Genomic DNA, 27,473 nt, shown 5'->3' on the forward strand with positions numbered 1-27,473 from the left:
AAGGAGTGTGATCACTTGTAGGGGTGAGCGCAACACCAATAACTCTCAAGAAGCTTGACACCAACCAGTATGAAGAAGACTGCTTGACTGGCACCCCATCAACCACTCTAACCATTGATTCCCTCCATCACTGGCACACAGTGGCTTCAGTGTATACCATTTGCACCTCAGTTACATGTCCAGGCTATTCCAATGACACTTTGCAAACCCACAACCTCTTCCACCAAGAAGGATAAGGGAAGTAGGTGCCACGTGAACACCTACAAGTTCCCCTGCAAATTGCACGTGATCTTGACTTGGAAATACATTGCATTCATTGTTGCTGCTCAAAGTTGTAGAACGTTCCACCCAACAGCACTATGAGAGTACCTTCACCTGAAAACCTGCAGTGGTTTGAGGTGGCTCAACACCACCTTCTCAAAGGCAATTAGGGATGGGCAATAAAAACACTGGCATTGCCAGCAAAGCCAAGATCCTGACTTGAATATAAAAAAGGTAAGTAATGCCACTTCAAAAAAATACATTTGCTTGAAAACACTCTTAGAAGTACTACAAGGAACATGAAAGTCCAACGCAATTGCAAGTTTCATGTTTTTGATGGACAGACTTTTATCGCCTCCCTGAACACTTTAATTTCTAAATTATTTCTGTGAAACAAAAGATTGACGTTTCAGGCCCATTTACTCCTTCGCCAACCCTCCTGCACCGAGTCACAACTTCCGCATGGGCGGAAGGATACGGAGGCGGAGAGATTGTGTGGTGATACGCATGCCGGGAATTGTAGTTCACGGTTCTCTTCCGTTTGCGCAGGTGCGACGCTGGGGAACTACAGTTCCCGTGAGCCTCGGGGCCGGTTTCCGCTCTCCCAGTCGAGGTGAGGCAGCGGGCGCTGTGGTTCAGCCCGACGCCCCGCAGCCAGGCCGCGCACTCGCAACAGCTGGAGTCGCTGTGCCGCTCACGGCCAGGTACTCGGGGGGTCGGCGGCCGCAGCGTGTGGGCGGTAGGTCAAGGGGAGTGGGGAGCGGGGATCGGGTGCTGGGAGCCAGCAGGGACTGGGGCCAGGTTGGGAATGGGGACGTGGGAACAGTGGTGCCAGGTAGAGCGAAAGGAGCGGGGACTGGGGAGGTGGGGATCGGGGGGAAGGGAGGATCGGGGGGATCGGGGGGAAGGGAGGATCGGGGGGATCAGGGGGAAGGGAGGACCGAGGGGGAGGAAGGGGGGACCAGGGGGAGGAAGGGAAGGGAAGGGGGGACTGAGTGGAAGAGGGGACTGGGGGTAACAGGGGAAAGGGGGGACCTGGGGGGACGGGGAAGTGGGAACCGGGGGGACAGGGGGAAGTGGGAACCAGGGGGACGAGGAGAAGGGGGGGGGACCAGGGGGAGGAGGGACTGAGGGAAAGGAGGACCCAGGAGGGGAAGGGGAGGGGAGGAGGTGAAAAGAGGGTAGCGGGGTTCAATGACTGGAGGGAGAGGTGTGGACTGGGGATCAGAGGGTGAGGCGTGAAGTAGGAGAGGAGGGGAGAGGGTCAAGAGATAGGTGGGAAGATGAAGCAGGGGCGATGCGAAGCATGGATTGGGGAAGAGGTGACCTGTAGAATGGGAAACAAATGGTCAGTGGGGATAAGGGAGCTGCGATGCTCTATAGATTAAGGGGAGTAGGAAAAGGGTTAGAGGCTGGTGGAAGAGTGGAAATCAGTGAGAAATGCCAGTTTGTTCAGATGGAATGGGAACCAAGGACTAGAGGTAGTTTGGAATGGATGCTAGAGGGAAAGAAGAACCAGTAGGAGAGTTGGCTGGTTGAGGAAGGAGACTTGGAATCTGGGTTGAGATAGCTGGTCGTTTGAGGATAATGAGGTTCAGGGGACTGTAGGGTGTAGGAAAAATGTAGAGGGTCAGGGGAGAGCTAGGATCTGGGCAATTATGGGAAACAGCAGGGAATGGAGATCTTGAAACCCTGTGAGGCAGTAGGGTCACAGGAATGTTGGTGTGGTGTGAGGGGCCAAGGTCAACCTGGGAATGAAGTCATCTATGAAACCTATGTCATCTTGGGAATGAAGTGGGTGAATGGGTGGCATGAGGGCTGGAAGTCTGGAATGGTGAGTGGGAGACACTGGTAAAGCCTGAGGGTGAGGGGAGTGGATGCTGCTACAGACTTGGGGAAGAAGGTACAGTTGGCACCAGACCCCTTGGATGAGAGGGGCTGGGTGATGGGAAAGGGTTTTGGACGCTGCCAGATCCTGGAAGAGAATGGGAGGGAAGGCGGCTGCCATCATACCTGGGAAGAAGCTGGAGATTGTAGAACAGTGGGGGCTGCTAACCAGGGGGTGAAGGGTGGTACTTGATAGTGGAAATTATTAACAGAGGTGTGCAGAAAACAAGCACAAGACAATTGGAGAGGTCATGATGAACTTTTCACTGACAAACACCAGGTGAATGACTGCAAAGTAGATAGTCACTGTGCCAACCAAGGCACAGTGGCTCAGAGAGCTCTCCAATGGGATGGCACAGTGGTGTACCAGGTAGTTCTTAGTTGAATTCTGACCTCCAATACTGCTTGTGTAGAATTTGCACATTCTTCCTTTGATTGTTGTGTTTCCCCTGGGTGCTCCATTTTTCTCCCAAAGGTGAGTTGTTTGATGAGTTAATTGTCAAATGTAAGTCCCCTTGGTGCAGGTGGGTGATGGGAGAGTCCAGATGATGAACATATGAGAGGGAAGAAATAGGAAAATAAGTGGGGTAATGGGATTGCCCCGAGAGCTGGCGTAAACTCGATGGGTCAAATGAGTCTTTTGAGAATGAGGAATATGGAAGTCGTAGTCTTGGAGAGAGGCAGCGTGGAAATAGGCCACCAAGTCGATGCCAACCGTCAACTACCCATTTACAGATCCTGTATTAATCTTTTTTTTTGATCTTCACATTCTCATCCACTGTCCCCAGATTCTGCTACTCCCTCTCACACTTGGGGCAATTTACAGTGGCCAATTAACCAACCAACCTGCACGTCTATGGGATTGGCGAGGAAACCCATGTGATCACAGGGAGAATGTGCAAAATCCCTTGGATTAAACCAGGGTGTCTGGAGCTGTGAGGCATTGGCTCTACTTACTGCACCACTGTGCCACCCTAGTGATAGCGAGCTTGATAATTTGGGGGATAGTTAACATTTTCTGAAGCCAAGGTTAAGATTTCCAAAAGGTGGGAGGAGGGTTGGGGGGCGGTGGCGGTTGCCTCCCTGATGCCAGGGAAAGGGATATCTTTGGCAGCTCGAGAGAACTTGGAAAGCGAGGAGATGTATCCAGTTGTCATGCTCCATGTTAAAATTTTCATTGTAGATGACCCTAAAAAGTAGGTGGTATCATCCACAGTGAAGAAGGTTATCAAAAATTACAGGGGGATCTTTATCAGCTGAGTAAATAGACAAATGGAATTTAATTCAGATATGTGTGAGGTGTTGCATTTTGGAAAGTCAAATCAAGGTGGGATTTTCACAGTGAATGATAGGGCCCTTTGGGGTGTTATAGAGCAGAGGGACCTTGGAGTAGGTAAATGGTTCTCTGAAAGTGGAATCACAGGTAGACAGGGTGGTGAAGAAAGTTTTTGGCGCACTGGCCTTCATCGGTCACTGTGTATAGAAGTTTGGGGGTGATGGTGTGGTTGTAGAAGATGCTGGTGAGGTTGCATTTGGAGTATTGTGTTCAGTTTTGGTCACCCTGCTATAGAAAAAATGTTATTAAACTGGTAAGAGTGCAGAAAAGATTTACAGGGATGTTGCCAGGACTTGGGGCACTGATTTATAGGGAAATGTTGGACAGGCTAGGACTTTTTTCCTTGTAGCGTAGGAGACTGAGAGGTAATCTTATAGAGCTGTATAAAATCATGAGGGGCATAGATAGGGTGAATGCAGTTGGGCTTTATCCCAGGGTTGGGGAATCAAGAACTAGAGGGCATAGGTTTAAGGTGAGAGGGGGAAGGTTCAATAGGAATTTGAAGGAGCAACTCTTTTTTTTTAAGAGGGTGTTGTGTTTGTACAATGAGCTGCCAGAGGAAGTGGTTTAGGCTGGTACAATAACAAACTTTAAAAGACAGTTGGACAGGTATATGGTTAAGGAAGGTTTAGAGGGTTATGGGTCAAAGGCAGGTAAATGGGACCAGCTTGGATGGGCATATTGGTTGGCTTGGAGAGTTGGGCTGAAGGGCCTGTTTCTATGCTGTATGACTCTGACATGTTTGTGGGTATAGAGGGGATGTCCTGCTGAAAGAGTGTCAGGAGTTTAGTTCTAAATTGCAAAGTATGACCTAGAGGATGATGATCTCTGTGTTACTGCTTGAGCCATACATAAATTGCCATAGAAGTAAGCAGATCTGGAGAACAAAAAATATGACTAAGGGACTGGTGGTGGGGTACCTTTTTCTTCGGGCTCTGACGGCAGACCTGAAACTGGAAGGGGCAGTGCAGATGTGATGGGATTGGACTTGGGCTGAAGCAGAGGAGATCAACAGGGAGGAGGTAAAGGCTTTAAACTAGCAAGTGTGGGGAAGGGATCTGCAAGAGACATAAGCAGCCTAATTTTAAACAGAACAAGCAAAAAGCATATGAAAGAATAGTGCAATAGAAGCCATTCAAGGCAAGTGATCAGATTGATTTCCATCACAAGAGTCTCAGAAGATGATCAACCAAAAATCGACAGGAAATGCCACTAAAGATGAGGTGGACTGTCTACAAAACATTGCATGTGATGACATTAATAAAATATGAGCATTAAAGGCAATCATGCATTGGGAGAAACGAAAAATTAGTGAGAAATGGTTACGGAAGAAACAAGACTGGGAAATAGACATTGTATGGTATAACTTATTTAGAAATGATAGAAAGGGGAGGCAGTATAGTAGTATTTATTGTGGAAAATGTAAGCAGTAATGCTGGAACAACGACAAAAGCAGAATCCATATGGAGAGTGATAAAGGAAATAGAGGATTGATCACATCGTCGAACAGTACAGCAAAGGAACAAGCCCTTTGGCCACAATGTGTGTGCCGACCATGATGCTAAACTAAACCTATCTGCCTGCACGTGATCCATATCCACAGCACGTCAGTTGGTGCGGTGTACAATTGTGGAAGAAACATAGCCAAATTGAGGAATTGGGTTTTAAAAAAAAAAGCAGAATTATAATAAAGGAATCAAGGATAGCATTTGCCTTAATGTGAATTGAACAGAAGAAATAAGCCAAGCAGATAAAAGAATGGAAATCAAAACTGCAGGTTCTGGCAATCTGAAATTTATATTAAAAAATTGTTGGAAACACTCAGCAAGTCAGACAGCATCTGTAGTGAGAGAAAGAGTTAATGTTTCAGATCAAAGACCCTTTGTCTGATAAAGAGAAATTAGACAATGTGTACATTGGGAGATGACAAAAATATTATTCTTTTGCCTCTATATTTACCAGGGAAATGACCATGTGGACTTGACATTGGATGGTGTAGTGAGTATTGAAATGCATACATTTAAAATATTAACAGAGCATTTATTAAATAAACTAACCCAACTCATAAAAGCTAAAATCCCTGCTCATCTCCACACTTTTAAATTAGCAGCCCAACTCCAGGGGAATGGAAAAAGAAACAGAATGCTGGAGAAGGTCGAGCAGCATCTGTGGAGGCAAAATGTCTATGTTGATGTTTCAGATTGAGACTTTGCATCAAAAGAAAATAGGTTTCCTGGAATCATACAGGACCTTTTCAACTAATATGTAAAAAGTCCAACAAGAAGGGATTTGCTATTGAAAATTAAGAATGTACAAAACAAGAGAAGTAAAATCAGGGGCACATCCCAGATAATAGTGACTAAAATATAATATGCTTTATGACAATAGAGAGGGACATGAATATAATAAAAGCCATGTTATGAGAGGCTAAGAATAGAACTTGGAAAGATAAAAATGGATAACAGTGTTAGCAAACAAGGATATAAAAAAAACAATGATAAACAATTATAATGGTGATGAACAGCATGCAGGAAAAATGTATTCCACTGAAAGGAAAGAAAGTAAACATTCAGATTTCATGGATGAATAAAAAACGCAAGGGAACTTTAAGGGCGAGGAAAAAGATGATGCATGGTAAGAGAGCGTGAAGAAAGAAATCAAGAAGACAATTCGGAAAGCAAAGAGCAACTGTGAAATTAAATTATCAAGGAACTTTAACTGAAATAGTGAAATATTTTACAGATACATCAGTAAAAACGGCTTGCATGGGAATTGACCCATTAAGGCTTAGATGGCACAATATCACAGGTATTGATAGGGAGATGGGGAAAAATATTAAATTATTTTACTTCTATATACCAGAGAAATAAAACAGGTGGATATGGCATTGGGTGAGGTGGTGAGTAATGAAATACATAATCAATCAAACCAACTGGAAGATAAAATTCGAATAAATCTACACATTTTAAATGAATCTAGGGAATAGATAGAGGGGAATTTCCATGCACATTTAATAATATATTAGAAAATGGTGTGTCTGAGGCCTAATGGATATAAATGGAACACCTGTATTAAAGAAGGGGGGAGTAGACCATGACGAAAGAATTATAAACCAATCAGTTTAAAGTTGGTGGAAGGAAAAATAATGGAATGCCTAATGAAGCAGAGAATAAACAACGTTTAGGGATAGTCTAACAATGAATAATCAGCACAGATTTCAAAAGGGAAGATCTTGCTTGACCAACCTTATTGAATTGTTTGAATAGTAGGCAGTGATAGTGCAGTAGATATAATTTATCTGAGTTGTCAATGTTACCCTACAATAAGCTTGTGAATTAGGGCAGAGAATGTGGAGTCAGGGAATGAGTAACGGAATGGGTTGCTTTGGGACAGAAAGTGAGTGGGAGTAATGGTTAGCTATTGAGATTTGAAGAAGGCATTGTTGCGTAAGGATCAGCGCTGAGACCACTGCTGTCATCAAAAACCATATTTCTAAATTTGCACTGATTCCAACTTTGTGGGTGGCGGGGAATGGTTGGTGATGGTCAACTCTGAGGAGGACTGCAATACGTTACAGGAGGACATAAATAAGTTTAGATCATGGGCAAATCATTGACAAATAATTCAGTCCAGGCAAGTGCGAGGTAATCTAGTTTGTTAGGAAAAATAGGGAGGTCACATAATTTGGAAGACGGAGTCTAAGTGGGGTAGAGGAATGCAGAGATCTTGGAGACCAAATACACCAGCCTCTGTAGGTTACACCGCTGGTTTAAAAAGGCCATAGATGCGAAGATAGACACATCAGGAAAGGACAAACAGATTGGGTCCCTTCTCTCTTGAAGAGAAAGTAGCTGAGGGCTTTGTAAATTGTGAAAGGTTTTGACAGAATGGATTCAGAGAGAATGCTTCCACTGTTGGAAAGTGCATAATTAGAGCCTATCAATGTAAGATAGTCAATTAAAACTATAATAAAATTCATAAGAAACTCTGTATCCAAAGAGTGTGGAGAATGTGGAACTCATTACCAAAATTTCTGGTTAGAGCCAGTAACATGGGTCCATTTAAGGGGAGGTTGGATAAGCATATGAAAAAGAGTGATATACTGAGATGTTAAGGTGAGGGAAAATGGTAGGTGGCTTGAGTAGAGCATAAATTCCATCACGGATTGGTTGAGTTCACTATTCTGTTCCTATGCCTGTGTAACTCTGTTCTATGTGATCCTAAGGGACTGCTGTGACAATTATTGTTCTGATTGGGCAGTGAGAAACTATCCTGTTTGATATCTGATATCTTGTTATTGGGGGGTGGGGGGAATAGGAATTGGCTTATAAATTGTTACTCTACCTGGTATTAAAATGTAGTGTCTTGCTATGAAAGTAATATACTTAAGTGGATCAGAGAGAATTCTTATTTTGATCACAAAATCTCGACTATTCTGCCTTGGGAATTGCACAGCTGGACTGATGACGACTGGAACTAGCAATGAAGATGAGCTTTTATTGACAAGGAGGATTGGTCGGCCAGCCTTGGGTGTTTAGGCATTCGAGGCAATTCAGAAGATAACTGCAAGATCCAGAATGTCATCAGCTAAAGATAGAATACGTGTGTTTTTTTTAGAAGAGGAAGCTAGCTGGAGATGTGCACAATGGTTTAAGTGGAGATTTGGCTCTGGAGCACAGAGACAGTTTGATATGGAATGTGAGTTGTGAAGGCAAGATGATAAACAAGAGAAGACAGGAAGTATTTCCTGGTCTGTTGCAGTGAGAACTGTGGACCAGGCAACTTGAGAACCAATGATGTACTACTGTATATTTCAGTTGCACCTTCTTATGAAAGTGCATGAATTGTACATTTTTGCTTTGTGATAAACGTCATTTAAAAGATTCTGATAAGTTCCACCTAACGGATCAGATTGAGCTGCTGAAGGAAAGGGGTTAAGTTCACCTGAATTCAGTGGAGCACATTTTTAGTGAAGTCCAAGATTTTAAATAGGTCATTTTTCTGTGTATAAATATTCAAAAGTATGATGTAAATGGCTTGGCCCGGACAACAGTAGGTTGTTTGTTGAAAACGTACCATACTAAGTGTTGTCAGGCCTGATTAAGAATCCAATTATAACATATTCCCGTTGCTTCTTTAATTTCTTTTTATAGTAATGTTTCTCCTTGAATTGAACATAAGTTGGGCAATAAAAATCCAGCCAGTGCCTCTCAGGAATGATCTGTTTATGAATCAAGTGCAGTTATCAGTAGCAGTATCTGCTTCACAGCAAGACAAAACTGGCAGCTTGTGAAATCATTCAAAATATCAGCAAAATAAAACAGAAATGAGTTGAGATGTCTTTTATGCACAGAATTGTTCTAATCTGAAATTTACAACTTGTAAAGATGGTGGTAGATTTAGTAGCATTTTGTAAAAGGTTGTTGGTTATTTTCTTGTAAAGGAAATTGCTGGGTTGTGGGGAAAGAGTTGCAGAATGGGACTAATTTTATTGCCTTTTTAAAGAGATGACGTGATAATCATGGGTCAGAAGATCTTGAATGCAGTAAGAATGTGATGTTTGCAACAGCATTCTCAAGTATCTCAGTTTGCTGATATCAGAATGGGTTGTACATCTGAACTGGCTTCAGAGACCTAGGAAATGAATTCATCTTGTTCAAAAAGGTATGTTGGTAGGATCTCTGCACCCTCAATCTTGTCTGATGTTTGCTGATGACATCAACGTACTGATTGTTTACTATTCAAGGGTCAGTGTAAACTTTGACTAATTAGCAATAATTAGTTTTAAATGGTTAATTGTGAAAATACTGAACCAAACTGCATTGCATTTAAGACCCATGTTAATTTTCAAAACAAAATTCTGATGGTGAAATGCCAGGTCAGGCAATGATATTCTGATCTCCAACCAGCGGATGGTTTATTGTATATTCACCAGTGTTCCCCTGTTCTCACTGTCAGTGTTACAGCATTGGACCCAGCTACACAATGATGAACCCTTTCATATCATGTAGCTTTGAACCCAATAGAATATTTAGAAGAGAATCTAATGTTTTCAGATGGTTGTGCCTTGGATTGAAAATCAAAAGATAACTGACCAGATTTTCTTCTTGGCTTTGTGTTTTATGTACTTTTGTTTTGCCATTTGATATATTGGTAATGAGCTGATCTGAGAGTGAAAGATGGGAATCCCAAGGACTTGAGCATTTATTTTGTTTATGGGATCAATGGGGACCAGAGTTTGAATAGGTTCTATTCAGAAAGATGTGCTCTACTTGAGTGTCTGAACCATGCTGATTAGTGGAATGGGTGAAGGGTCTTCAACCTGAAAACAAGACTGCATTTTTCCTCTTAACTGGATGTAAAGTATTCCACAGAACTGCTTAGAAGGCAGGTAGGGGAGATCTCATTGGTGTTCTTAAAAATATTTATCCTTCAACCAACTTTACAAGAACAAATTATGTTAGCAGTTTTACTTTGCTGTGTGTGTGCAAAGTGGCTTTGCTTGAATTGTTAGATGGGTGTCAAACATTACAGTAATGACAATGCTACTGTGGCCATAGAGTGCTTTGGAGCATCCTGAAGTTGTGAAAGGTGCAATTATTCAAAAATGAAAGGAGAATTTATTTTATGCACAAGTTTCTGATCTGGAATCCCCTGCCTGGATGGGGCAGATTCAGCAGCGTCCTTTGAAAAGAAGTTGGATCTAAAAGGGAAGGGACCATGTTTATAGCATTGTGCAAAGAGTAAAGAGCAAGCATGTGGGGGTAGTTGCAGCATGACCTGGCATGATGAGCTGAATGTTCTTCAGTGCTATAATTCTTTATTCTACTATGGGTAGGGACATGATGACATAATGGTTAAATTAATGATTACCATTGAGAAACCTGGAATGCTTCTCAATGGTAATCGTGTAATTGAAAAGTTTGGCACAGTCCTACCCTGACAGCTTTAGACTGGATTATCATTTTTAAAAAAAAACATCTGATTTGTTAATGTCCATCAGTGTCATCCTTATCCAGTCTGGCCTGTGTGTGGCTTTAGACACTCAGCAGTTTGGTTCATTCAACTGCCTTCAGTTCAAGGGCATTGAGGGATAGATGGCCTCGCCAATGTTCAAACACATAAATAAATTAAAAATGGGCATGAGTATCAACACCAATCTTGAATCTTTCCACCCCTGAACTCATTAAGCATGCACTTCCCAGCAAAGCATTCTGACAGTTATCAGCTTTAACTGTCACAAACCAGCAACAAAAGAAACACACTGAGCATGATTCAGTGTTAAAAACTATTTTATTAATCACTACTTATGATAATACGTAAAATAAAAGTAAAAAAAAAATGTTAGTATGTTAGAATTCAAGAATGTTAAACCTCGAACGTTAACCCCAAAACTAAACTCTTCGTGTGTGTGTGTGACAAAGTCCAAAACTCCCAGTTCCGGAATGGTTCTTAAAGTTCAGTTCCGCAAGCCATAAGGTGAAACATGAGCAAGGGCTTCTTCAACAACCACCGTTGTCTGAAGATAAGATGTAGATGTAGAAAAACATAGAGAGAGTACATACGAAATCCAAATGTTCCACGATGGAACCCAAACGACACTTCAGTGTTTACTCGGTAGTGACTTCCTCACCCCGAAAAGCATCCGAACCGTGGTCGTCCACACACAAATACCTGTTTCCTTCTACAGGTCAGCAACAAAGTGAACTCCACCGGATTACTTCCAACTTCCATACATGGATTTCAGTGGCAAACACAGTTATTGTTTCTCATTCATCGATAGAGAAAACAAGCAGGCTGGTGTCTCTCTCCCTTCTCTCTCTCTCTTTCTTCTTCTAACTTCTTCAACAACGTCATTACGTCCTTTATCTTCTATTGACGTAAGCACGCCCCACACACACATACACACACACTCTCTATCTTAAAGGGACTTTCACTGAGTCCATAACATAACTAATTACTCCTTTTCCAAGATAAATGCCATAGGATCAGTCAATTCCACCTAGAGCCTGGGACTAAACCTTAGACCATCTTGAAGAATAGCATGTGGTTCTCTCCCACATCAATTAATCCACCAATTAATGGAGAGCAGCTTGACTTGTCAGTGTTGTTAAATATTTCCATTTGTGGTCCCATACTTTTATAATAGCTTTACATATACCAGTGCTTTTAATGCAACGAAGTGCTGCAGTGCTTTTGTCAAAAGCATTGTCAAACAACATTTGCTGCCAAGCCACACAAGGATTTATTAGGACAGAAAGCTAAAAGTTTAAAGGAGTAGCTTAAAGCGATTTTAAAAAGTTGGAGTTATGAAGGTGCTTTTTTAATTCAATTTTTTACAACATGGAAGGAAGCCATTCTGCATATCGAGTCTATGGTGGTTCCTGAAGCACTCCCATCATTTTCATTCCCCCCTTTTATCCTGCAACTCTGTTCACTCTCTCGTGTCCATCAATTCCCCTGATTTTTCTGCCCCCCAACAACAGCATTGGCAATTTACAGTAGCCAAATTACATCAGCATGTCTTTGGGATGTGGGAGGAAACCAGAACACCTGCAGGAAACCCATGCAGTCGCAGGGAAAGTGTGCAAACTCCTCAAAGACAGCACTGGAGTTAAGGATTGAACACTGCTTGGTGGAGCTGTTTGGCTTCAGAGTTTGGGACTGAGGCAGCTGAAGACCTAGGTTCACGTTGTGGAGCGATTGAAATTGGGGACGTGCACGAAGCTTGAATTAAAGGTGCCCAGCGGAGTCAGGAATTTACAGTGATAAGAAAGCTCAAGGACTTGAGGGTTTTACAAGATGAGGAAAATATAAAATTGAGAATTGCTGGACAGTGTAGACCAATGACCAGATGTTATGAGTGAACAAAACAGTGAGAGTTAGGATTCAGGCAGCAGCACTAGGCATGTGGTGAGTGAGGCCCTTGTGCTGGTTGCTGTTCTGGAGAGGCCCAGCTCGTCATCTGGTTTATGAACCTGTTGATGACCACATTTTGGGAGCACCTGATCTAATTACTCTCATCACCTTTGGATGTGATAATTGCTGAGGCAGAAGGTGAGAATTGAAAGATCTTTCCACTTTTAAAACTGTAACATTTTAGACCTGTCCTTTTTGGCAATATGTGCAGCCTTCTGCAATGGTCTAGTATGCACAGGTGACCCCTGGTGTAATATCACACCTTCTGAATGGTTCCAGGTTTTCTTCCCAAGGTCTCTGTCATGTCAGTTTCTTTCACGTTTGTTGGCACTAAGGCTACTACTAGTCCCTTCAGTAAATAGACTTGGGCTTGAACATGCATTTGTGAACAATTTTCAAGATCCAGAGCAGCTATGATACTGCAGTTGAATAGCTGATGTCCTTGAACCAATTAACTCAATGGTCTATAATAATATATTCTTAAGTGAGTAGGTCATTTTAAATAGTATGTAAGGAAGGCTTGTTCTTAAATTTTCCCTAAAAGGAATAAACCTGTGCTGAGAAAAGTATTCTCACATGCTCAATGATTGTAGGGGGCTAGCTTTGGGAGTGTGTGCTGGAGGTATTGTGACTTCCAAGGTCTTTGCATGGAGGATAAGAGAAGTCTGAGGGCTTCAGTCTCATGTATGTGAGCTCTTTCCATCAGTAGTGCAGAGCTGTGAAAAAGTTTTCTGGGTCAAGAAATTTCAAACGTGAACTTGGCAAGTAGAAGCTCTGTCCTCCATCTCGCTGTGATGTTTGTAGTTCCCAGATTAATCACAAAGCAAACAGGACTTCACTGTAACATGCCCTTCACCTGAATATGTTTCTCCCTTAGGTCTCGGAGCATCTCACAGGAGGTAACATTTTTGAGTAATACTGGGGAAAATAAAAGTAGTAACAGTGATGAGCTTTTTTCTAACCTTGGAGAAATCTGTTGCTGCGGCTTCTCGGAGCCTGTGATTCCGTGACTTGGAGTGGCCTGACAGGATCTTGTGAATTCACTAACGTGGAGCTGACTCAAACTGATAAGGTATCGTGATTTACAAGGATGAGGAGCTTGGGTAATGTGGAGAAACTAGCAATACTATCAGTCTCCTTGGAGTAAACAGAGATATAACAGAGGTGCTTAATATTTTCAGGGGGTTTGATAATTGTGGTGAAATTTTTCCCATGGGTAGGAAATAACCAGAAGACAAATGTTAAGGTAAATAGTTAAAGGGCCAGAGTAAAAACAAGAAGTATTTTTACATAGTAATGATTTGAAATGCATTACCTCAACAAGTAATGGAAGAAGATTCAATAATAATGTTTAAACTGGTTTGGATGAATGGAAAAGCAATGAATTTGTAAGGCTACAAGGAAGGAGTGGGAGAGTTGGACTAAATGGATAGATCTTTCAGAGCTGATCCAGGAAATGCAAACTTTGTAGCTGCTTCCTGTGCTATTAAATTCTGTGGTTCAGCTACCCTGTATCAAGGTGCAGGGGCAGTGGAAGCTGATCCTGTCCTTTGTTCATTGTGTAACTTTTCTGCGGGAGCTGGTGGGTAAACCTGAGATGTGATTCCCTGCACGTAATTGTGACACCCCCCCCCCCCCCCCCCCCAACACATGCACACACACACGCAGGCTGATTCCTTGGATACCTGAGGAATCCAACTCTGCATGACTTGCTGCCACACCAGACATCAGAGATTCCCAGGTGACCTGTTGTTTTAATTTGGAAAAAAAAATTAGCTGTACTATTTGAGGATTTTTAAAGTGATGTTCAAAAATAAAGTTTATTTATAATATATATTTACAAAAAGAATAGACAGTGCAATACTCTTTACATACTTAGTGTCATTTGGTCAATACATTCAGTAGTGGTAAATAAAACAAAATGTTAAATAACACCATTGCCACTCGTGTGGCCCCCTTTCATCATTTGAGGGGCTTCCCTGCAGTAAGGGAATGCTGCTGACTGGCACATTCCAGGCTGTGTGCACATGGCTGAGGGATGCACTGAAGCTTGCTGCAGCCAATGCAAAGCTATGTGGAGAGAGACCACAGTCTAGGGTCCTTCTGCTACTGGACATTGAGGGGCATTGAGGGTTCATAATAAATATATAGAAAGGAAGAAACAGTGCAAAAATAACAAAACATTAACATTCATGGTTGTTACATTCATTATTGTAAACTTTAAAGAGGAAATAAAACAACAAACAAACATAACACCATTGCCACTTTTATGCTCTGTCATTGTTGGAGGGGCTTCTCCACCCAAGTATGTTGCCTACTCTTCCACATTTAGGGTGCTCCATCAGCCACTTCCACTTTACAGTTGTAGTTCGATTGACCTACAGTTATGACTAATAGCTTTCAGCAGCATTTTCGATTAGAACAAGTTTACTGAGTTAACTTTCCCATTCTCCATAGTTGAAAGGGAAAATACAAACTAATGGGTCATGTGGGAGTTATGAGTGCTTTGTTGCAATGTTTGGAGCCTCTTAACTAAGATGGTACTTTAATCACATTTTAGAGCAGGTAAGATAATGCTGTTTTACATCAGATTGGCTGCTTTTAGAAAAGAGGGTGGTGTCTAATCCTCATTGTACGGGTGCAAAACAGTCTGCTCCTCAAATCCCAGGGGACCACAGTTAACTTTATGCCTTGTTATTGGCTAATTTGTTTGGATTGACTCTTGTGGGACTGGGAGTTGGTAAAGTGGCAATTTTTAGCACAGGTGCTTCATTTGTGGATAAATCATAAATTGTAAAGATCTGAGTGCAACTGGAGGCGTGTGAGTGAATGAAAACTAAAGCTTGAAAAGTCTTCTACAGCATGCTGTCTGGTGTTGAAGTTTGTGCTTTTAAACAAAGTGCTCTGTATGTATAGAGCATTTTTAATATTGGGAGACATCTGAAGGAGAGAATCAAACAAATATTTCAATATTTGATGCTGAACTATTTGAGATATTAGATAGTTGACCAAAATTTTGATCAAAAGTTAGGTTTTAAGGAGTGTTTTAAAGGAAGATAACTTCAGGGAAGGTTTTGGAGCCTTAAAAACAAGGTCGGTACTGATGGAACAGTGAAAGTTATGATTGTTCAAGTGGCCAGAACTGGAGGAGCAGAGTTCAACGTCGGTGAATTAATGTGTTCGAGTAAAATTTATCCATTATCAAAGAAGCTGGGCTTGCTTTCTCTTCTAAGAAAGTTGTGACCCAGTAAGGTTACTAGTCACATTTTTGCATACATAAGGAATTGTCCACTATCTGTGTCTGGGGAGGAGTGGGTCTAAACTGATTAGCTGGATCTATTGCATGTTGAGAAATTGCACTTTGTGCTTCCTTGTCACATGATTATTTTCCTGCAATCACTGGAACAGCAGGCTGCATTCCTCATAAACCGACTCCAGACTCTTTGACCTTGAACTTTTTCCAGTTGATTTTATGCAAATCTTGTCAATGAATATTAAATTGGAAATCACTTACTGGGGAACATGAGATGTCGTCCTGGTTTTCTACTGCCTCGGAAGGCAAAAAAATAAGCACATTAGACCATTCTATACAGACTTGTGCTTACAGATTTATTTGGAAAATTATAAACAACTCTAGGAAGTTAGACATGGTGCTATTAAGCACAAAAACAAAATGTCTCACAAATTATATTGACTTGATTGCAGCATTTGAGCAATTCCTCAAGTTCTTGCAGAAATGTACATTACATCGCTGACAGAGTTTCTATTCCTTTGTATGAATGGCTAGGTAAATAGACCATCCATTGAGGTCCAAAAGTATAAGAATGTTTTTTTTTATTTGGAAGTGTAAGTTGTTCCTTTGCAATTGTTCCGTGAAAAATATGTATTTTTTGAATAGCTTGATTGTTGGCATCTTTTCTATTTTCCTTAGGGTGCTCTTTCTGGTCCTAACTGGAAAGTATTGCTGAGTTTCAAGTTTTAACATTTTCAAATGATCTGCATTCCTCATAAGAGGGAACTTGATTTTGATTAGCTTACAAACAGATTAATACTATACTCCACTTTGAAACTGCCTGCTTTAAATTCATCAAGCTAAAGAGATCTGTTTCTGTTGTAACAAGATTGTTACAATAATGTATGGCAGAGCAGGCTCCAGAGGCTTTTTACTTGTTGTAATTCCTATTTAAGTTTTCAAATGAATGTTGTTGACAAATCTGTATTTTACTGTCCATCATGAGTTGAGTTAACTTTAGAAGATTGTTGTAGACTTTGCTTGGAGCACTTTTGTCATGTCAGTGGTGCACCATCAGGGTGATATATATGGAAATCTTGGACATTGATTTTGTGATAATGCAGGGAAAATAAATGTTGTAAATAAAAGTTGGGTGGAATATGACTGCCTTACAGATAGTGAAGTGATGATAAGCTTTTTGTGGCTCTTTATCTTTTTTTGAACAAACCCAAGGGGATGCCAATTGTTATGAATATTGAGTGCCAAGATACCAAATTTCCATTCATTCACGTGGAGTTCCATGTTCCCTGTGCACACTTTTTACTGACATGGAACCCCATGATTTAGTTTTGCAGGAACTTGATTTCATTTTATTAGATCAAGTATGTCGATGTGTGGAGATTGGTGAACTATAAGTCAATATGAATAAGAAAGGTTGATGTGATTAATATATTGAATAGACATCTACGATCTAGTGGTATTACCGTGCTAATTCAGTGGCGGCAGTTGCTGAATGTCATAAATTGAACCATCACCAGTTTAGGTTAATGTTTGGTATATTAAAATTATTTCTAGTCTTTTACTTTGCATTATAAATGAGGTAAGGGTTAAGGACTAAAAGGGTAAAATAATCTTACCGGGATCCAAAAACAACTTGTGTTGATTTTTAAATTTATTTTGTATTCTCTTTTATGCAATATTTACATTATAAATTATGAACATTTTATAAGGAAAATTGTACGTAAACGTGTCATTCTATCTTCTTGCAGTGGTAATACAGTCACAAGTTTTTGTAGTATCCATTATAAGTATGCACATAGGAATCAGTTGGAAATTTTGATGTGAAGTACATACAGTGGCATGCAAAAGTTTGGGCACCCCTGGTCAAAATTTCTGTTACTGTGAATAGGCAAGCAAGTAAAAGATGACCTGATTTCCAAAAGGCATAAAGTTAAAGATGACACATTTCTTTAATATTTTAAGCAAGATTACTTTATTTCCATCTTTTACAGTTTCAAAATAACAAAAAAGGAAAAGGGCCTGAAGCAAAAGTTTGGGCACCCTGCATGGTCAGTACTTAGTAACACCCCCTTTGGCAAGTATCACAGCTTGTAAATGCTTTCTGTAGCCAGCTAAGAGTCTTTCAATTCTTGTTTGAGGGATTTTCGCCCATTCTTCCTTGCAAAAGACTTCTAGTTCTGTGAGATTCTTTGGCCATCTTGCATGCACTGCTCTTTTGAAGTCTATCCACAGATTTTCGATGATGTTTAGGTAGGGGGACTGTGAGGTTGGGGGAGCTTGTGCCTCTTGAGGTAGTCCATCGTGGATTTTGAGGAGTGTTTAGCATCATTATCCTGTTGTAGAAGCCATCCTCTTTTCATCTTCAGCTTTTTTTTTTACAGACGGTGTGATGTTTGCTTCCAGAATTTGCTGGTACTTAATTGAATTCATTCTTCCCTCTATCAGTAAAATGTTCCTCATGCCACTGGTTGCAACACAAGACCAAAGCATGATCAATTCACCCCCGTGCTTAACAGTTGGAGAGGTGTCCTTTGCATGAAATTCTGCACCCTTTTTTCTCCAAACATACCTTTGCTCATTGCGGCCAAAAAGTTCTATTTTAACTTCATCGGTCCACAGGACTTGTTTCCAAAATGCATCCGGCTTGTTTAGATGTTTCTTTGCAAACTTCTGATGTTGAATTTTGTGGTGAGGATGCAGGAAAGTTTGGAGAAAAAGGGTGCAGAATTTCATGAAAAGAACACCTCTCCAACTGTTATGCACGGGGGTGGATCAATCATGCTTTGGGCTTGTGTTGCAGCCAGTGACAAGGGGAACATTTCACTGGTAGAGGGAAGAATAAATTCAATTAAGTACCAGCAAATTCTGGAAGCAAACATCACACCGTCTGTAAAAAAAAAAGCTGAAGATGAAAAGAGGATGGCTTCTATAACAGGATAACGATCCTAAACACACCTCAAAATCCAGGATGGACTACCTCGAGGCACAAGCTTGAAGGTTTTTCCATGGCCCTCACAGTCCCCCGACCTAAACATCATCGAAAATCTGTGGATAGACTTCAAAAGAGCAGTGCATGCAAGACGGCCGAATAATCTCACAGAACTAGAAGCCTTTTGCAAGGAAGAATGGGCGAAAATCCCTCAAACAAGAATTGAAAGACTCTTAGCTGGCTACAGAAAGCGTTTACAAGCTGTGATACTTGCCAAAGGGGGGTGTTACTAAGTACTGACCATGCAGGGTGCCCAAACTTTTGCTTCGGGGCCCTTTTTTTTGTTATTTTGAAACTGTAAAAGATGGAAATAAAGTAATCTTGCTTAAAATATTAAAGAAATGTGTCATCTTTAACTTTATGCCTTTTGGAAATCAGGTCATCTTTTACTCAGCTATTCACAGTAACAGAAATTTTGACCAGGGGTGCCCAAACTTTTGCATGCCACTGTATCTACAGTCAAGTATTAGCAATAATATCAATGTTGAGATTATGATGTCACCAGATGGAATATGTGCTGCAGAATTTGAGGTTTGTACAGAAATTGGTTTTGGGTTACCATGGGTTCCAGTGCTTCAGTTTAAAATAATTAGCTTTCTGTTTATGGCATTGTGAAGTGTGAAAAGTGCATGTGGGTTAGCAGGCTGCCCTTGTACCTCTGGGTCTAATACATCCGAGGTCGGTGACATGAATGATGTTTATGAAGGCTCTGGAGCTGAACATAATAGCATAATCATGGTTTAATTCTTGTTTTGATTGTGAGGAAAAACAGGCTGCAGTAAAGTGTTGGTTTTGGCAGTAATTTGTGGAAACCAGAGGAGCTGAAACAAATTGACTGGTCATTATGAAATTGCTGTTTGTGGGACTTGCTATGTGAAAATTGACTCGTATGTTTCTTGCATTACTGCAGTACCTCAGGCTTGCTTTATTGCCTTTAATTTGCTCTGGGAGTCTGAAAGTTATGTCAGTCATCGCAATGATGGAAGCCTCAAAGGATTAGTGTGGGAAATGGAAAAAGTTCAGTAGTACAATAATAGATGTATGAAAGGGTATTTAAAGGAAGAATAGAGAACACTAGCCGACCCAGGAGTGTTCAATGTTGAAAAGGGCCCAGAAGGGAAAGCTATTCTATTCTCTACCACGAATGTTCGTCACCTTGACAAAATAACAAAAAAATTCCATAGCACTGCTCAAATTTATCAGGTTGGTTTGCATGAGATGTTGGCAGCTATGGCTTGCCTCAGTACCCTTGAGCTAGGAATTGGTTAGTTTTTCCCTGTTTCTGATTATTATCCTTGATGGTATGGTGCATGTTATGCAACATGTAAAGTTTGTGCATGTTTGCATTGTAAAATAATTTAGCACTGTAATATGTCACTTTGTAATGCTTCTACACCTTGTGCAACACAGTGATCTTCAAATATAAATTCTGAAAATGGTAGCACATTGCAGCGAGCATCCTTGCATTTTTCTTTACATTGGTTTTCTGAATGCATTATGTGCAAGGATATTGCAAGTGCAAGTAAATTGATAATTTTACAGACCTGTTTATTTTATCCTAACATTGTTTCTTATAATGAAAATTATCATGGGTTGAAGTAGGAAAACATGCATCAATCTAAGGAGAATCCAAGCTGGAAGTGCAAATGCTTTTATACTTTGAGCCTGATGTTTACTGAAGTGGCTATGATTGGTCTTTGCGGCTTTGGCCTAAAAGGAAAATATCTCAGATTAACTCTCAGATTAGGTTGGCTCCGACTAATTTTGCATTGAGGTTGGAAGGTCTGTGATCAAATGTACTTCAGGGCTGGCTACTGCAGTCCAGATACACCTGAATAAAGTTCTATCTTGCTTGAAGTTTAACTTTCAAAATGCCGTCTTTCAGGTGAGCATTTAAAATGGGTCTCCATTTACCTGATTGGGTGGCTGGAGGAGATTCCATGGCATTATGTGGAGAAATGCAGGGCAATTTTCCTGACGTCTTGGAAATTTCCTCATTTGTACCACCAAATACATCTCCTTTAGCTTGATGCTGATGGCCCCTGAAAGAAGAGAAAGGAATTTGAGGAAAAGTAAACAAATTATCCCGGGGCAGTTATGTAAAGATCAAATCTAGGTACTTGTTGGAAATGATTTTTGTTTAGATAATTGGAGCTGAAGACTGTGCCACTATGTTATGCAGTGGACAGGAATTTGCTAAATTTCTTCAAGTGAGAGCATGATCTGCTCCTGGCTGGAGATCACTTCTCCCAAAAATTAGGTTCTGCAGGGAGTTATCTGTTCTGTTGTGATTTTTTTGGGGACTAGCTTTGATTGCATCATTGGGTAAATCAATAACCTCCAGTTTTTATAATCCCCCAATACCCCTGGGGTTTTCCAATATGGTTTTGTGTTACTTCTACTGGTTTTGGAGTTACTGTAAATATACATATTGCACAATAAATAGCAATTGTGTGGTGCTGGTTGGGTGGGCCAATGGGTCCTTGATTGACCATCATTGTTAGTTATAGAGCACGGAAACAGACCTTTTGACACAACTAGTCCATATCGACCAAGTTGCTGAACTGAGCTGGTCCCATTTGCCTGTGTTTGGCCCATATCCCTTTCCTATCCATGTACCTGTCCAAATGTCTTTTAAATGTTGTTATTGTACCTGCCTCAACCACTTGCTTTGGCAGGTATATGTACCACCTATATACGGTACAGGTATATGTACCACCCTCTGAAAAATCTGCTCCTCAGGGCCCGTCTTAAATCTCTCCCCTCTGTTCGTATTCATGAAACCTTCTAAGTGTAATTTGCCTGATCGGTGGTCTTTATTGCCAGGTCTGTTCTTTACCTGGCTGCTTCCACAGATAGTGATCAGCATCATTTGCCTGTGATTTAGCAAATCTATTGTTTGAAAGTGGAACTTGCTGGGATTTAATAGATGTTGGAACTCGTGGACAGAAGTGTTTGCTGCTCTGGAAACTTAAAGGTTTCTTACGTGTTCAGCATGATTTTGTGCAATTTACGTGAAGCTGGGAATGAGCTTGAGCCCTGTAACCAAAGTGCGCAACTTTGAATGGATGCTGAGAGTTCTGTGACAGTCTCTTGTCAAAACAGGAAGTGTCCTTAACTCTGTCCTCTGGTATTTAAAGAAAAAAGTTTGTTCTATGCCAGCAGTGTACGAGAGGTCAGTCTTACTTGTGGGAAAGTTAAAATCTTTGCAGAGACATGGAAAATCAAATGGGACTAGTAATGTCAAAATTCAAGTGGAGTAGAAGTCTGGTCGCACGTGGTCTGGAAGAACCAAAATGATCAGAAGGATGATTTCATTCATTTTTCGTGAATGTCCAGATGTTGCACGTAAAGGAATTTGATTGCATCCAGCGTGATCAAATGTGGAATGAAACTTTGATTCAGCTGTTCTCCTTCCCTGTAGGAATATGCAGCGTTAGAATAGATCATTGTGGGTGAACTTTCTAATGCTAAACTTGGAAAAGCTAAACTTTCCTGACTCGAATGCCAAAGGCAAGAGAGGCAATTGTCTTGCAAGTTCAGAGGGAATTCATTTGTGAGCCCCAATGGTGAAAGAATGTATGTTGCAATCAGGTTCTTAAATGGAATATAATTTTAATCGTAGAAATTGAGATTGGGTTCAAGTGGGGTAGTAGTAAACATATAAGGTCTTGTGAAATTGCTTTTGAATGCAAGGAATGCATGTATCTCTTGGTGTTTTCAAGAGTCTGGAGTGGAATCATCCTATACTGTGTCGATGTTTTTTATTTTGGTTGGTTATCTTGACAATACTGATTGACCTTTGTTCTAAGATGAGGGCAGCTACATTTTGTCTGTGCCATGTTCATTTGTGGTCTTATCTGTTAGAAGTGAGGTGAGCAGGAAAGCTTAGGCTGAAGTTTAGAATTGATAGTCCATGTGCTTAAGTGTGGTGGTGGCACCTGGTGATTAGGTTCACACACGGCCATATTGGCAAAGATGGCACTGCTTTTCCTGTGTCCCTCAGGCTCCGAGGGGAAGAGCAGAAAATAGGATATAATTTCGTATCCCCAATCTCTAAAATAATTTTAAAATCATAATTGCAACCATAGAGGTAAAATTTTGGGTTTTACCAGTGTCTTGATTACTGGCATGCAATGTTGTTGATGTTCACAAGTGCAGTATCAATGTTCAAAAGCACCATATGAAAAAAACATATGATTTTTATACATGTCTTTTGTTAATGCATCCTACATCTTTATAAACTTTCAACGTAAAGGACATGGTATTTGTGTTGTTACTTTGAGCAAAATGTACATGTTCTTTTTATAAGCATAGATTGTGGGGTTCTATCCTATACCATCTTAACTGACTGCTCCATCACAGAAGCCATGGATTCAACAGCACTCACAAGCCAACTTCTCATTTTCTCCCAGATGCTGCGGATCAGTGAAATCAAGAATGGGAAGACAAACAGTTCTCCATTGGCACTTTGCTGAAGTCTCCAGTTGATTGCCTGGTATGGATTCTGACTAATTTGGGAAGACATTGATACCATTGTAACACTGGAAAATTTGATTGCAGCAAGTGCTTTTGCCCTACACAAAGAATCTTGGAGTTCTTTACAATAAATTGATCTGAGAAAACGGCTGCAAATGTTGCATTGTTGATGTGACCTTTGTGGTCAGTTGGATCCAAGAAGGTCCCTAAACAAAATTAAAATCTCTTAGCCGACTTGAGTAAGATTTTGCTCTGGGTTAGTAGGATCTCTGGCAACTTCTAGACAGGTTCAGAAGAACTGGGGAAAGAAACCACAGACATTCGGAACCAATAATCTCTTCAGAGTAGAATGAAAGAATTAGGAATGCATCATTAGGCTCTTTGAGCCTGTTCTGTCAACAAACAAGATCTTGGCTAATCTCTTTGGACTGCATTTTCCAACCAATTTCTATATTGCTTGATTCTCTGGTCCATTAAAGGCTTATTTTGTTATTGACTATACTGAATAATGGAGCATCTAGTCTTTTGAGGTTCAAATTCTAAAGAATTTACAACCCAAGAGGCTGTTCATCCCATTGTGCTAATTGTTTGGCCTGGGCAGTCTATTTTAAACTCCGTCTTTTGTTCCCCCCAAAGAGAAATAAACATCTGGTGCTTGTGATTCAATGAACATTCAGCTCTGACTCCCTTTCAGAGATTTAAAGGAATTGGTAAATTGGTTTATTATTGTCACATGTACCAAAATACAGTGGAAAAACTGTAACACTTTATTCTGCATGATGTTTTTGATTTCCCTTGTACAACCTCAATGCACTGATGTGATGAAACGATCGGTATGGATGGCATGCAAAACAAAGTATTACAGTTGCAGACAGTGCAGCCAGACAATAAGGTGCAAGGCCACAACAAGGTAGATTTTGAGGTCTTTGTCAAGAATTCCTTCTGGTACAGAGTATTCTAAAATGATGGAGCCCATAGACATGTGAGCTGACAGTCATACACCAAAAATCACAAGTGCAGCAAGAAGAGGCCACTATTTGTGTCTGATTCCATTTGCACTGTGCATTGGCTGTTCTGTTTTACACCACCTAACACCATCAACACCTATTGCCAGCCATGCAGGGTTGCTCTGAAGTCATTAGTTAGATAATTTCTTAGACAGTGCTGCAAGTGACACCTGAGAGAAAATTCCAGATGAATACTTTCAACTACACTGTCTGTTTGAAGAATCGTTCAACTGAGAGTGGAAGATTATTTGTTATCTAAAATAAAAACAAACAAAAAAAATGTTGTAAATCATTAGCAGGACAAATAGCTTTAGTTTGTCATTCTGCTGATGCTGTTTGATTTGTTGTGTAACAGTGTCTACCGTATTTTGCTTTTGGTTAAACTGTTTCTAGGTGGCTGTGGGAAGGCAGAACACTGCATGGATGACCATATCTGTAATGCTTGAAAAATGAACAGATTCCTAGTATTATTTCTAAGTGTGAATTAGCAGGTGGCTGTGAAGAGACAGGATCAAAGAGTGCTTCTATATTTGTACTCTGGCACTGTTCAGTAAAGAGGCTCTTGATTAATACACCAGGTAATGGCCCTCCCTTTTGAGACATAAATAAAAGCTCTTTGAAGCAATGGCCTAGTTTTGAATTAATTATGTCTTTTCCCCCTTTTTTATTTGCCAATTTTTCCTTTGCCTCTCTCTAAGCATGTCTTTTGCTTTGTGGTGGTTTCTAATTCACAAAACCTCTTGTACCCTACAAAAGGGCACATCCAGGTGGGGTCAATAATCAGGATTAAGGTTATTTGCCCACTTCTGAAATTCTAAAGCAACTGCAATGCGCTGAATGCCATGAAAAAGTTGTTCATTGGCAGCAGAGCTCACTTAAACATCCTGAGCTTATGAACAGGTGCAATAGAAATGTAAATCTTCCATTTTTTTTTGCAATGGCAGCCTTTGTAACACTCTTATGGCCAAGTCTATAAGGCCTACTGATTTGCAGATAACAAACTTTGGTAAGGGTGGTTTTCCCTATCTCTTCTGATCTTTACATCCTAAATTGTCCATTGAAAACAATCTTTTCTTATTAATAGATACGGCAGAATACCAAACATAATTTGATAATTTTGAATTGTGTGATGCATGATGGGGCCTCCAAATTATGTTGAAAGTTGCCTAATGTACTAGTGACTACTGTAGTATTTGAAAGAGCCTCTATTGTTCCCCTGGTATCAAGATTCATATATTTCTATGGTGTGTAAACATCTGGGTTAAAATAATGCAGCATTTCAAGAGAAATTGATACACTCAAGCATTTTCCCATTACTGCTGCAATTTATTCTTCAAATGTTAGTTTGGTAATCAAATAATTTTGCTCCCTTTGCTGAACAGAAATCAAAGTTTATGATTCTAATTTATTACTTGCAAGAATAGAAGGAAAATGCCTCCCCTCCTTGTCAGTGGATAGTGAAAGAGACTTCCATTCAGTGTTCAGCTGGCACTTGAAAGATAACTGGATCACCTTAAAGTTAGAGGTATTGGTTGATAAATCATAGGTGGGAAGAGGAAATTGATTCTCTTCAATCATGGATAGCAAATCTTGGTTGGTGGCAATTCCATAACTCCCTGCCTCACAACTCCAGACCCACACTTGCATTCTTGCTATTGGTCAAGTGGCTAGAGTGCAGCTTGACTTGCAGTACTAAATGCTATGAATTGAGCCAAGGATTGAATGTTGACCATTCAAACCAGGTGCTTCTGTTTATTTTATAATTTGAGTTTTCTTTTGAGTCAGTCTTGAGGAAAGGCCACCCCAATTACTAACTGAAGTTGATCTGTTGAAATGATGATCAGATTCTAATTGGTAGTGTTTTTTTTTACTCTTGGCTTAATTTGTTGGTGTCTGTCAATGCAAAATTCACTGAGGACGCTGTGTTGCGTGGCAATGCAATTGTGCTAAATGGGTTAGGCTCTGAAGAGATACAGCAGCTCCAAATTGGGCATCCATGAGATGTTATGGCCCATCATAAGTAGCAGAAATGTACAACACTGTAATCTAACCTCATGGCCTGGCATATCTCTCACTCTACCATTGCTGTCAAGCCGGGAGATCAATTCTAGGTCAATGAAGAGTGCAGAAGGACATACCTCATGCAACACTAGACTTGCTTAAAAATAAGGTGTGAGCCTTGTTAATCTTCACAGGGCTATGTGTGCTAAACAGCAAAATTGTAGTTAACACTCACATCTTGCATCCAGTGGATCAGTTTGAAGATCTGCAGTCTCAGTGAATGACAGTGGTAGGACTGCTGAACTTCACTCTGATCAATTAAATAGATGGCGGAGGAAAGCAGCTTAAAGAATATTCCAATCCTCAATGTTGCTAGAAACAAGGCTGAAGTGTTTGTGATCATCTTCAGCCAGAAGTGCTGTGTACGTGATCCATTATGGCTCCCTTCTGAGATCCCCATCACAGAAGCCAGGATTCAGCCAATTTGATTCACAGCATGGGTTAATAGGGCTGAACAACATCCCTGGTGTACTACTGAAAACTTGTGTGTCAGTTCTAGTTGCACATCTAGTCAAGCTGTTCCAGTGCAATTTCAACACTGGCATCTTCTCAATAATGTGGAAAATTGCCCAGGTATGTCCTGCTCACAAAATGTAGGACAAATTCAATCCAGTTAATTACCTCTCAATCATCAACAAAGTGATCAAAGGTATTGGTAAAAGTTCTGTCAATTGGCACTTGTTCACCAATGTCCAGTTTGGGTTTTGCTAGGAGCACTTGCATACCTCATCACAGTTTTAGTCCAAAAGTGAGCTAAATTCCAGTGGTGAGTTGAGAGTAACTACCCTTAATATCAAGGCAGAATTTGACCAACTGTGTTATTAAGGAGCTCTGGTAAAATTGAAGTTGATGAACATCCAAAAGAAAATACTTATTAGTGGGTGTTGTAACTAGCACAAAGATGGTTGCGGTTCTTGGAGGTCAGTTGTCTCAGGATTACAACGGCATTGGAGTCATTCCTCGGGATAGTGTCCTTGGCCCAACTGTCTTTCTCTACTTTATGAATGACCTTTCTTCCATCATAAGGTCAGAAGTGGAAATGATTCCTGACTCTTCAATTCCATTTGCAACTCCTCAGCAAATGAAACAGCCCACATCTGTGTGCTGCAAGACCCAGACAGCAGTCAGCCCTGGACTGGTAGTGGCAAGTAACATTCAAGTCACAAGTGCCAGGCAATTACAATCTCCAATTATAGAGAGCCTAACCATCTACCTGTGATGTTTAGTAGCATGACCATTGCCAATTTCCCTACCATTAACATCCTGGGGGCATCATCATTG

The 27,473-nt window shown here is 40.7% G+C and overlaps 1 protein-coding gene across 10 annotated transcripts in view; it reads left to right on the forward strand.

The window, feature by feature from the left end:
• Positions 1-820: 820 nt before the first annotated feature.
• The window catches only part of LOC127581662 (phosphatase and actin regulator 4-like), a 129,346-nt gene continuing 102,693 nt past the window's right edge, over positions 821-27,473 (forward strand). For 3 of the 10 annotated variants that reach the window (XM_052036247.1, XM_052036252.1, XM_052036253.1), the window contains exons 1-2: positions 867-1,000; positions 23,061-23,143. The gene's annotated coding sequence lies outside the window, so the exon portion shown is untranslated. Of the gene's footprint in view, positions 1,001-5,446; positions 5,483-13,453; positions 13,476-23,060; positions 23,144-27,473 lie in introns of those variants that run through there. The other 7 variants (XM_052036248.1, XM_052036246.1, XM_052036249.1 and 4 more) reach the window with 7 other exon arrangements.

The sequence above is a fragment of the Pristis pectinata genome, chromosome 22, assembly GCF_009764475.1.
Source record: "Pristis pectinata isolate sPriPec2 chromosome 22, sPriPec2.1.pri, whole genome shotgun sequence".
Lineage (NCBI taxonomy): Eukaryota > Metazoa > Chordata > Chondrichthyes > Rhinopristiformes > Pristidae > Pristis > Pristis pectinata.